The sequence below is a fragment of the Nelumbo lutea genome, chromosome 8 (assembly GCF_056320005.1).
Source record: "Nelumbo lutea isolate HS-2025 chromosome 8, American lotus-T2T, whole genome shotgun sequence".
NCBI lineage: Eukaryota > Viridiplantae > Streptophyta > Magnoliopsida > Proteales > Nelumbonaceae > Nelumbo > Nelumbo lutea.
In genome coordinates, this window is record NC_142691.1 from 17473307 (window position 1) to 17482558 (window position 9252).

The following is a 9252-nucleotide window of genomic DNA, read 5'->3' on the forward strand; positions in this document are numbered from 1 at the left end:
CTCAACCAACAAATGAGTGTGTGGGCACTAGTTCTTTGTCTGAAATGGCCAAGGTGGCAGGCCGTGGAATGCCACCACAGGAGCCATGATTGTCCTCGCTTGGAACTGCCAAGGGGGGGGGAGCCAATCAGCAGTTCACTATTTTAAATATCCCCTTCGTACAGCTAAAATAGATTTGTTCTTTTTGAGTGAAACTAGATGTAATGAAAGTAAGTCTGAGAAAATCTTAAGCACTCTATATGATTATAATTACTTTTATGTGGCATTTGAGGGTCAATCTAAGGGACTTTGGTTAGGTTGGAAAACGGCATATTACTCTTTCTATTAATTAAGGCAACTCAAATTATGTTCATGCTTCAATCTCAAATTTCCCACCTCACTTCAACTGGGAGATGCTTGGACTTTATGGGAGACCTACTAAGGAACTTAGACACTCTATTTGGAACCACAAAAGCATAGTGGGTCTATCCACAATCCTTGGTTCATGATTGGAGATCTAAATGCCATAGCCCGGGAAGGTGAAAAGTTTGGAGGGTAGAGAGCTGATAGAAATCAAATGCAACTCTTCAAAGATTTTATTCATACATGTGGACTAATTGATATTGGTTTTCGTGGCCCTCCCTTTACTTGGTCAAATGGCTGTGATAGTTCAGACTTGATAATGGAAAGGTTTGATTGTGCATTGTGTTGCCCCCAATGGTTGGAAAAATACCCAAATTATTATGTGCAACATTGGGCATCAGCCAGAAGTGATCATTTGCCAATTGTTTTATACACAAGTTCAAATAGGACCAATTAAGTGGGCAACCCAAGATTTGAAGCAATCTAGACTTGGGAACCCGATTTTAATAGCGAAGTTGATTTAGCCTAGAAGCAAGAGAGGGTCTCCTTCTTACGAAAGTGTATGACTTGTAAAATCCACATAACACAATGGGGGAAGCAAATCCTAGGCAACTATCGCTAACGAATTCACGACATTGAAGAGAAGTTATGGGCAATTCAAAATAGAAGTGTTGATGCTCCCACAAAGATGCAAGAATTGTCTCTAAGAATTGAACTTAACCACCTGTTAGAAGCAAAGGAATTGTATTGGAAGCAGAGATCCCGTGTCACCTGGCTCCGAGAAGGGGATAGAAATACTTCTTTTTTCACATCTCTACCTCCAATAGGAGAAGAAGAAATAGCATTCAATGGCTACAAAATAGTACAGGGTCATGGACAACATATAAAGAGGAAATTGTTGCCATTGTGTGGGAGTTCTATGAGCATCTCTATAAATCTTCCCACCCAACTCTCCCGCATATCGAAGATGATGTCATACCTAATACGATAAGTAGTGAAGACAATGAATCTTTGTGCAAGGTACCCTTCCTTGAGGAAGTCAATGATGCACTTTTCAGAATTGGACCTCTTAAAGCCCCGGGGTCGGATGGATTACTAGCTAATTTCTTTCAAAGGAGTTGGAATGAGATAGGTAGTGATTTTGTGAAATTTGTTCAATAAATTTTCATCACTCCAGAGATTGTTACAGAAGTCAATGACACTTTTATCATCTTGATCCCGAAGAAAGATAGCCTCCAAATAATGAAGGATCTACGCCCCATCGAACTCACTAATGTAATTTACAAAGTGGTGGTCAAGATTATAGTTAATTGGTTAAAGTCATACTCGGACACAATGTTAACCCCTTACCAAAGTGCCTTCACACCAGGGCGCCAAATTCACAATAATAGAATTATTGCTTCAGAGGTAGTTCACACTCTCAGCCATATGCAAGGGAAGCATGGGGGATTCATTTTAAAGCTTGACCTAGCCAAAGCCTACGACAAGATCGAGTAGTCCTTCCTAGAGGGATGTTTGAAGAGAAGAAGTTTCTCTCCCCATTTCTGTAAGCTAATTATGTGTTGTATTGCTTCATCAAGTTTTAGCATTTTACTAAATGGTGAAAAGAGTGAGAGGTTTACCCCAGAGAGTGGCCTACGTCAAGGTTGTCCCCTCTCTCCGTACCTCTTTGTTTTGTGTATTGATGTTTTGTCAACGTTGCTTGATAAACAGCTTCAGGTAGGGGATCTTCATGGAATTAAATTCGAAAGAAGCAATCTCAAGAACAATCACCTGCTATTTGCTGATGACCTTCTCATCTTTGGACGTAGAACGCCCTCAGAGCTAAACAAAGTTAAAGAGACACTTGAGAAATACTACGGTTGGCCTTGAGAGGAGGTCAATTTTGAGAAGTCCTCAATCCACTTTAGTAAAACTGTTCACCGCCATCAAAGAGAAATGTTGGTAGATCAGATTGGTGTGGCACACATGCAATGCAACGAGAAATATCTTGGAAGCCCACTCCTCATGAAGCATAAGAAGGTAGAGTCCTGGCATTTTCTTATCGACAAAATAAGTGCAAAATTAAAATGGTGGAAAATTTACTGCCTCTCACACACGGGGAGAGAAATCGTGATTAAATCAACACTCTCTGCAGTTCCCAATTTTTTCATGGCAATCCACGAGGTACCACATGGTACTCTAGAGAAAATCACCAAAATAATTTGTGACTTCTGGTGGGGCTTTGATCAAAATAGGGATCATGTCTATATGAAAGCATGAAGTGAATTTACTAAAGCTAAATGCATGGGGGGTTGGGCTTTAAAAGTTTGGAGATTACAAACAAATGTTTGTTGATGAAACTTGGATGGCATTTCCTTAAGGAAACGGAAAGTCTATGGAGTAAGGTCCTACGAGCAAAATATCTATCACAAGAATCCTTCTAGGGTGCAAAAAAAATCCAAGTAAATCAATCATTTGGAGCACTCTCTTTAGATGTCGACCTCTATTGTTGAAAGGAGTTATGATTTTAATCAACTCAGGGTGGGATACCCATGTCCTTTTGGACCCTTGGACTTTTCCCCCATTGAATTGTGATCACATGGTGAACAATGTTAAGGCTGAAAGTTTAAAGGTTGCTGAGCTTATCAATCCTCTTACTGACGCATGGCATTTTGACCATGTTGAAAACATGTTTAAAAGTGAAGGTATACATTCATTTCTTCAAACCCCATTATCACAAGGTCATGAGCTCATCTCAGATAGACTGATTTGGACTTGCACGCCTTCTGGGATTTTTACAGCTGCTTCGGCTTATAAACATCTATCCTTAAAGGATCTAGGCACTTATTCCCAAACCGAAGCTTTCCCTGAGGTAAGCTGGAAAGTATTTTGGAAGCACAAGAAGCTCCCACCACGGGTTCATGTTTTTTTGTGGTGTTGTATTAAGAACACCCTACCTCTTGGTGCAACCCTTGCAAAGTATTGTCAGGGAGTAAACTCGACTTGTTGTGTGTGTATGGAAGCTAATGAAACAATGTCACATAGATTCTTTCATTGCCCTACCATGAGAGCAGTTTGGTTTGGTCTCCAAATCCAATCAATTGATATTAACTCCCAGCATGAATTCAAGGATTGGTTAGCAACTTGGTGGACTGCAAACAACAATCACCCACTTCCAAGGCTTGACAAATTCATTATGGGGTTTTTGGTATTATGGTATGCCTGGAAAGCTTGCAATAAAATGGTTTTTGAGGGTAAAAAGTTTAACCCCATTCTAGTCTTACAAGAAGCAACAATGCACTATGAAGAAATTTGGAATTTATAGTGCATGGACCAAGAAGAGACCCCTTCTCTCCTCATGTCCCACCCAAAGTCATGGCTCCCCCCTCCCCCCATTGTATTAAAAGTGAATGTTGATGGAGCCATGGGTCTACTTTACACTGGTATTGGAATTATTTTCAGAGATTCAGGAGGAAACTTTTACATGGCTAGAGCCATAAACAATGAACGCAGTACCTCATAACAAATCGAAGCTCTAGGTTTCCTTGGGGCATCAAGCTGGCCATTGAATTACAGATATCTTCCATTGCTCTAGAAGGAGATGCGCAAAAGATAGTCTCTTTCCTGTTGAACCCCTCCTTAGTGGTTCCGTGGCACATTCACCACTTGATAGCCAAGTGCAGGAGTCTTTTGTGAATGTTCTCACTTTTCTACCTCATTTGTCTATCGTATGGGTAATTGTGTGGCTAATTCAATTGCAAAAAAGGCTTGTTCTTTATCTATGTCAAAGACTTGCTCTACCCCACCTGATTTTCTAATACTTGTACTATTGAAAGATGCAATGAGATGATTCAGCCTACGAGCTTTTCAGAAAAAAAAAATGTTGCAAAAATGTAAATGGATTCGGTTTTACCATATGCAATGTCCTCTGATTTGACTGTAAAGATGCAAAGGTAGTAGTAGAAAACAACCACTCCCTATCTGCTATCGGAGTAAGGCTGTCAACGGGTCGGGTATGGGCCAGTACCAGATAGAATCGAAACTAACCTCGTAGAAAATATTGAGGACCGAAAACCGAACCAAATCCAATATGGTCGGTAATTTTCACTACAGGAAAAAGGACCAAAGACGGCGGTTTAATGCTGCGGTCTTAAAAACCGCTGCTGTAGTGAAAACTAAGCTGGCGGTGTTTCTCACGACACCGCCGCCTACAACCAAAAGTAAAACTCGAGTGGCGGTTTTTGGGAACTGAGATGGCAGTTTTCATTCTTGAACCGGGCTTAAACTGGTCTAACACTAATTCATCGAGAGAGAGAGAGAGAGAGGGAGCGCGGGTGAGATCAAAATGTTTCAAAAAGCCAAAAAAGGACTCCCGCGTTCGCGTTCTGCTATTGCCTGATTCGACGAGCCAAGTGGAAATCAAAAGGTTTGCTAGAGGAAGCGAAAAGGTTTCCTCTACCCAAAAAGCGAAGCTTTTACAAAGAACTCCACTGGTAATCAGCGAAATCGACGACAAGAAGAAAGAACACAACTAGAGATCTATTATTCCACTAGTATTAACGTTTCTCTACTTGTACTATCGTTGTTTGACACGGGAAAACTATTTTCCATCAGTTGGGGAAACTCCATGCCAAAATCAATCCTTAGATTCGTTCGACAAGGTAATGCTCTAACCCTTTTGGCCGTTTTCATTATGCATTTTAGGTTGATGTGTTTAGATTATGTTTTGATTTTCTTCATTCTTTGCACTTGTTCCAATTCGTTCTCAGCCCTCGGTCCCCCGATGGATCCAACGTTTCTCTCTAGATTGTTGTCTCTCAGCTCCAAACTCTGCTTTATTGGTAATTGCCTCTTCTTTCTTGAGTTAAAAATTTTCATCTTGTAATATTAATTCCTCCCTTTGCTTCATCTTTGTTTGTTTCTTTCCGCAGCTATGGACGATCCTCTAGATGATTCAATCACTGTTCTTAATGATTGACACGAAATACTTTCCAAGTAAAAATGGTTTCAAGGATAGAGTCAACTTTTGCATCGTTTGCTTTATTATGTCAACTGGTGGAATTCATGCATATGTGGTTATCGACATCTTTCCTATATGATTTTGATTTGCAATTATGTAATTATTAGCATGTTCTGATTCACCTCTATGTGGTTATCTGCACGTTCTTTGTATTGTACTCTGCTTTTGGTGATTTCGACTTCCTTGTCTTGAGGACTCATTTCTGGGTTATGACATCAATGAAATGCTTACTATAGTACAGGATGGGACTTTCAGCTGTTGTTAGTGGGTTAGGCAGCTTTGTCTAGATTGGTCTCTTCCAGGTGGCTTTGTTTGGATTGGTCTCTTCCAGGTGTTATTTAAGTCTGAGTTCTGGATTGATATCTTTCGTTTCTCTTGTTTCAGGCATGCATGTTTTTTTTTTTTTTTTTGTATAGATAAGGTGCTTTGTATCTTTTTTATGGCTTGATCTGCATTGCACACATACACCTTGCAAGCTTTCAATTCTTATTTTCCTTAATAAACCTTAGCTATAAAATCTTCTTACCGAAATTTATTTCTAGTAGATGTTCTGCAAGGAAAGCTCACATAGTTATTCTCTGCTACAAGTCTCTATATGAAGTTCTGTTTGGCTCCCCTCCGGATTGCATGTTCCTCAAATTTTTCAGGTGTGCTTGTTATCCTCTACTTCGCCTGTACAATCGGCACAAGTTTGATTATCGTTTTCAGCAATGCATCTTTCTTGGCTATAGCGACAAACACAGGGTATCACTATCTGCATCCTAGAACTAGGAAAGAATATATTTCCAGACATGTTATCTTTGATGAGCATCATTTTCTGGGGTTCTCTGCGGCTGCTCCCACCAAATTGGTTCAGCCAACCGGCGTTTATCTGCAACCACCAACTGTAATTCCAACTGCATCTTCGCCCTCCGTTGCAGATTACCCAACTCCCACTTCACCGACTACCAATTCACTGTTACAAGATAATTTTGTTATTCCACCGCCATCTGACAGTCCTCACCATTTGGCAGCTTTCTCCACAGACATGTCTTCTCCTAAAGTTGGACCTCATGGGACCCGTCCTATGTAGGACATTTTTGCTGCAACGGTTCTAGCTTCTCCTCAATATTCTCGCCAGCATACTATGGTTACTCGTTTTATGGGTAGGTCTCTTCCTCCCTGTTCTCATCTCATGACCAGGTATCCTTTACTACAATCACTATTAGCTCAATCTCGAGTTGATACTATGGAACACTCTGTTTATTCACAAGCGGTCAAATCCGCTCATTGGCGTGATGCTATGATTAAGGAATTTAATGCACTTGTTTCTAATGGTACTTGGAGTCTTGTTCCCTACTCTTCTCATATGAATGTGGTAGGGAGCAAATGGATCTACAAGGTAAAATGAATGGCAGATGGTACTACTGACAGGTACAAGGCATGGCTGGTGGCACAGGGTTTTACTCAAATCCCTGGGGTTGATTTTACTACTACTTTTAGCCCGGTTGTAAAACTCGTAACCATTCGTACCATTCTCTCTTTTGTCGTATTAAATCAATGGTGTATACATCAAGTTGATTTTGGTAATGCATTTCTGAATAGGGTGCTTAGTGAGGATATCTATATCAAACAGCTCAAGGGTTTTGAAGATCCCACCAAACTGACCCATGTTTGCAAATTAAACAAAGCTCTTTATGGGCTTCGACAAGCACCATGGCTTGGTATGATCGTCTCACTCACTAGTTAACACAAATGGGTTTTAGAGATTCTACAACAGATACTTTTTTATTTGTGTTCTGCTCCAAGAATGTTACTCTTTATCTTCTTATATATGTGGATGATGTCTTACTTATTGGGAATTTCCAAAACGCTATTCATAGTTGCATTCAAGAGTTCTTTTGCCATTTTTCTCTTAAAGATATGGGTCCTACTGCTTTCTTCCTTGGTATTTAGTTTATTTGGCATCCTCATTGGGTCCTTCTTAGTCAATGCTAATACATCACAGATCTACTACATTAGGCTCACATGGAAGCTACAAAGTCCATTTCTTCTCCTATGGTGGTTCATCCCAAGCTCACTTGACATGGTGGTTGTCCTCTTGATGATCCTACTGAATATAGAAGTGTTGTTGGCGCTCTTCAGTATGTGGCGATCACTCGTCTAGACATCTCACTTAAAGTAAGCAAAGTCTCTTAATTTCTTCAGTCTCCTACTAGCGAACACAGTGCAGCCATAAAACGCATCTTGCATTACTTTAAGCATACTATTATGCATGGTCTGAACCTCTCACGAACATCCTCTACTTCTCTTTCTCCTCATGCTTATTCAGATGCCGACTGGGCAGGTTGTTCAAATGATCGTAGATCTATCGGAGGTTTTGCTATCTATTTAGGCACTAATTTAATTGTTTGGAGCTCTCGCAAACAAACTACAATTGCACGATCCAGCATTGAGTCTGAGTTTCGTGCTTGTGCCACATCAGCAACTGAAGTTCTTTGGATTACATCTCTTCTTCGAGATCTTGGGGTTACACTTTCTGAAGTACCTACTATTTGGTGTGACAACATTGGTGCCACCTATCTTGTTGTTAACCTTGTGTTCCATGCTCGGACTCAACATGTTGAGATTGACTTTCATTTTCTCTGGGATCTGATTATTGCACAATGCCTTAGTGTCCGTTTGATCTCTTCCAAGGATTAGGTTGTTGACATTCTCACCAAGTCTCTCGCCAATGGTCATTTCTACTTGAGAGACAATTTTCATGTTCTTTGATGAGCATGGAGATTGAAAGGGCGTATTAGAGTATATCCGGTATATCCATTTGTGTTGTATATCAGTTAGGACTCCATCCTTAGGATAACAATTATCCTCAGAGATCTAGGACAATTGGTATTCTCTGATTTAACTAAACTTGCTTAATTTCCTGGCGTTATGTTTCTATCTGTTTGATCTAAAAGTCCAGCTTTCCCCTGATTTCTGGCGGTGACAATTTCAAATGGGATCACATTGCCACTTGAAACGTGCAAGGTGCAACCAACAGACGTAGACCTGGCCGATACTTGATTCAAAGTGCAATTTTAACTCTTCATTATTTCAAAATGCCAGATGGAGTTATGTTTGTCGGTGCTGGAAACTAAGTTTCGAGCATTTCAGTTGGGGTTAATCTTGGAAGCACCCAGCTTCTCGTCACTGATAGTTTGTTTGTATTTGAATATTAATTATTATGGGTGGAGTTTTACCCTTGATGGGGTGTTATCCAAACACCCGCAAAAGTGCAACGCATCATTCGCCTCAACCCCCCCCAAACATGATCAGTGTAAATCGGCCCAGCATCCAGTTCCCATTTTACACTCTCATCAAACCGGTGGTGATATTTTCTTCGGTGTAAACTTGCTTTTAACACCAAATTCTTTGTTTATTTATGGTAAGCAAAATGTTTGCTCTTATGCTTTGTTTGATCCCATTGAAACACTATATACCGAGTATTGGAATCCGGCCAGCAATTTAACCCTTTAGGTCAAACGTGTCAACTTATAATATCATAAATTATAAATAAAACTTAAAGTGCAACAAAACATAGACAATTGCAAAAAAAAGGGTAAAACAAAGACTCCTAAAACTTTAGCCATTAGACAAAGGCTCCCTCCGTTAGTGCTCCATCAATTATTTTCAAAAAATATTTTTATTTAACTATTTTATTTTTTTAAATCTCTAAATTATCTTTTTCTTATTTATTTGAATGGTAAGAAATATATCTTCGACCAAACCGCCATAGATATCCAACACCACACCAAAACCGGAAAAACATAAACGGGAAAACAAGAACCATCAGGAACCCAGTTCATAAACATAATGAGAATCTAAAGAGGACAACACATAGGATCCAAGAAGTGACTGCACTGATGTCTTAGACAACATCAAAAATA

At 39.9% G+C, this 9252-nt stretch overlaps 1 long non-coding RNA gene across 4 annotated transcripts; it reads left to right on the plus strand.

Moving 5' to 3' along the window:
- Positions 1-4567: 4567 nt before the first annotated feature.
- LOC148843074 (uncharacterized) lies at positions 4568-8298 on the plus strand. 4 transcript variants are annotated; one of them, XR_016103041.1, is made up of 9 exons: positions 4568-4985; positions 5094-5165; positions 5256-5319; positions 5890-5991; positions 6358-6489; positions 6758-6842; positions 6929-7047; positions 7346-7504; positions 7656-8298. It is a non-coding gene; the product is annotated as an uncharacterized LOC148843074 (long non-coding RNA). The 4 variants fall into 4 exon arrangements; XR_016103039.1 differs by lacking the exon at positions 6758-6842 and having other exon boundaries at positions 4657-4985; positions 7332-7504; XR_016103040.1 differs by lacking the exon at positions 6758-6842 and having other exon boundaries at positions 4657-4985.
- The last annotated feature ends 954 nt before the right edge of the window (positions 8299-9252 follow it).